The 3,455-nt window shown below is 45.9% G+C and overlaps 1 pseudogene; it reads right to left on the reverse strand.

The window, feature by feature from the left end:
- Nucleotides 1–552: 552 nt before the first annotated feature.
- Nucleotides 553–652, reverse strand: LOC111546533 (annotated as a pseudogene).
- Nucleotides 653–3,455: the final 2,803 nt, after the last annotated feature.

Raw genomic sequence — 3,455 nt, forward strand, 5'->3', positions numbered from 1 at the left:
CTGCCTGCCTTGGCCTCCCAAAGTGCTGGGATTACAGACGTGAGCCACTGCATCCAGCCTGTACTATTTTAAGTTCTTGCCAGTGAGCTAGGAGAGTTTCAGCTGCCCTACATTCTAACCAACACTGGTATTACACATCTTTTTAATTTCAGCCATGCCTGTGGTGTGAGGTACATCTTACTGTGGTTTCATTCTGCCTCTCCCTAAAGACTACTGAGGGTGAGCATCTCTTCCTGTGGGTGCTGGTAATTTGCATGTCCTTTGTGAAGGGTCTTTGTGAAGTGTCTGTTCATGTCTTTTGCTCAGTTTTCACTGTGTGCCTTCCTATTAGTGAGTTGTATGAGTTCTTTATGTATTTGGAATGCAAATCCTTTTCCAGATACAGGTGCTGTGAACATTTTCTCCCAGTCTGTAGTTTGGCTTTTCAGAGCAGTAAGTTTTCACCCTGATGAAGTCTGACCCTCTGCCACGGTGGGCCTGGCTCTCAGCCCTGCTTACTCTTTTGGGGTCTCCTTTAAGTAATTCTTTAAAAATTTTTTTAAAATAATTTTTATTGATATGGAACTTTTCATGAATTTGCGTGTCATCCTTGCAGGAGCCATGCTAATCTTCTCTGTGTTGTTCCAATTTTATTTATTTATTTAGAGACAGAGTGTCACTCTGTTACCCAGGCTGGAGTACAGTGGTGTGATCTCGGCTCATTGAAACCTGTGCCTTCTGGGTTCCTGCTTCAGCCTCCTGAGTAGCTGGAATTACAGGCAAGCACCACCATGCCCGGCTAGTTTTCGTAGTTTTAGTAGAAACGGAGTTTCACCATGTTGGCCAGACTGGTCTCGAACTCCTGGCCTCAAGTGAGCCACCCCCTTCAGCCTCCCAAAGTGCTGGGATTACAGATGTGAGCCACAGTGCCCCGCCTTCATTCCAATTGTATATATGTGCTGCCGAAGAGAGCACTTTAGCTCCCTTCAATCCTTTGCTTTCCTGCTTTGCACATCAGCTTGCCCAGCTCTTGTATCCAGTCTTGCATAAAACCTTTCTCAGTACTCAGTGTTTTAAAAAAGAGAGAGGGTGGATGCTCCTTGGAAAGGAGAGACGGTCTTTCAGTCCTTCTCTCCCGGTTCTTTCTCTTCCTCCCCATCTGCTGTCTCCTCCCCAGCCCTGCACATCATCTCTTCTTTTCATTCACTTTATTCCTCCTTTACTTCCTCTCCCCTTCTAAATCTCATCTATCTTGGGCAATAAAATTAACTTTTTAAGGTAAAATCAGGTCCCCCTCCCCATAGAGGCTTTTGTGCAAAGTGTTCTAACAAAAACATCTCCAGCTTCAATACTGTCAGAACAAATTCTCAGGGGTAGGCACCTAGAACCTAAATCCTGCCTTACCAGGAACCCCAAATTGCAAGTGTTACGGAAATGAAAAGAGACCTCAGACAGGTCAAATTGAGGAGATGGTATTTCTTCTCCTGTAACGCTCTCACCTGTGTGAGCTCCCTCTCCAGGTGTGTACCTCTTGTCAGATGAGATGATGAGCGGCCATGGTAATGCTAATTACTCTCACCTGCATCAGAGCCACTCACCTGGGTAGCTTTTAATTTCTCCCACTCTCTCCCAGAGCTTGGCTCTACCCATTAGACAGTTAGACTCTGGTGGTTTTCAGAGTGTGGTCCCCAGAGCAGCCGCATCTGCACCACCTGGAAACTTGCTAGAAATGCAGTTTCTAATTAGGTCCCACACTTGCACATGCATCAGAACCCCTGGCAGGGGCTGCTAGAACAGTCAGAACAAAGATCGCTGGGGCCGGCCACAGAATTCAGTGGGTCTGAAGTGGGGCCTGAAAATCTGCATTTCTAACAGGTTCCCAGGTGACAGTGTTGCTGTGGCTCCTGGGGGCCCTCTGAGAAACACCACATTAAAGATTCTAATTCAGCTAGTGTGGGTCAGACAGTCCGGGCATCCCATGTTCCAACGCTCCCGTCTGCTGTGCAGCCGAGGTTGGGAGCTCCTGGTCCATGGTCTGCGTTGCAGCATGGCTAGAGCCGCACATCTGCAGAAGACAAGGATCCTCCTAAAGGGCTTCTTCTTTCAGCTAAGTTTTCATCACAAGCAAACTCTGCGTGTCTAGTGTACTTGGGGCTTGTAATTTTCCTCCAAGGACCTGTAGGACCCTCTCCAGGTCTGAGCAGGTCTGGCATCGCAGGGTGCTGGGGCCTGCTGGCAGCTCACGTGCTTGGCCCCGGGTGCTCTGGGAGCTGTGAGAGTTCGACCCAGAAAGGTGGATCCCTTGAGAGCTCTGGGCAGGGCCATAGCCCCCTTGGTTGGAAAGGGATACGTCCCTTTTGGTGCTGGAGAGCACTAAGCACTGAAGCTGTTGCCAAGGGCCTCTGGTATGTGACTGTTTCTGAGGCCGTTACAAAATTATATTAAGTTCCCAAATGACTGTATTCATTGTAACATATGCAAGCTTTTTATGTATCAGCCATGCTTATATCAGGTCACCTAAGAGTTTTGATTGTTTTTACTCTTTTATTGATGCATAATTTGCATATAGTAAAATGCATAAATCTTAAGTGGATGCTTAATGAATTTTTACCTATGTATACACCCATGTAACCACCACCCAGATCAGGATAGAGAACATTTCCATCATCCTAATAAGTTCCTTCAGGTCGTTTCTCACTCAATCCCCATCTCCCACTGCCCTAAACAAGTAGATACTATTCTGACCTCTCTCATCATATGTAGATAAGTCTTGCCTTTTTTTTTTTTTTTTTTTAAGGGTCTTTTTCCTCTGTCACTCAGGCTGGAGTGCAGTGGTGTGATCATAGCTCACTGCAGCCTTGAACTCCTGGGCTTAAGCGGTCCCCCCACCCCAGCCTCTCGAGGAACTGGGACTACAGGTGCACACCACCGCACCCAGCTAATTAAAAATTTTTTTTTTGTAGAGATGGGATCAGCCTATGTTGCCCAGGCTGGTCTTAAATTCCTAGACTCAAGGGATTCTCTGGCCTCAGTCTCTCAAGGTTCTGGGATTACAGTTGTGAGCTACTGTGCCTGGCTTGTCTGATTTTTTGCAATCAATATTGTGTTTTTGAGATTCACTTGTATTTATTGTAAGAGCAGCTCATTGATTTTTCTTGCTGTGCTGTACACCGAAATGTATTTATCTATTCTTCTATTGTTGGGCATTTGGGTTGTATTTAGTTTTTGGCTGTTATCAATTTAGTGGCAATGCGCATTTTTGTACCTGTTTTTTGGTGTGCGTAAGCACTCATTTCTTTCAGGGTATATACCCAGGAGTGGAACTGCTTGGTCACATGGTGAGTGCATGTTTAATTTTAGAAGAAACTGCCAAATGGTTCTCCAAAGTGCTTATCCTGGTTTATACTTCCACCAGCAGCATGTAAGAGTTCACTTCCTCCACATCCTCACCATTGCTTGATATTTTCAGAGATTTA

The sequence above is a fragment of the Piliocolobus tephrosceles genome, chromosome 20, assembly GCF_002776525.5.
Source record: "Piliocolobus tephrosceles isolate RC106 chromosome 20, ASM277652v3, whole genome shotgun sequence".
NCBI lineage: Eukaryota > Metazoa > Chordata > Mammalia > Primates > Cercopithecidae > Piliocolobus > Piliocolobus tephrosceles.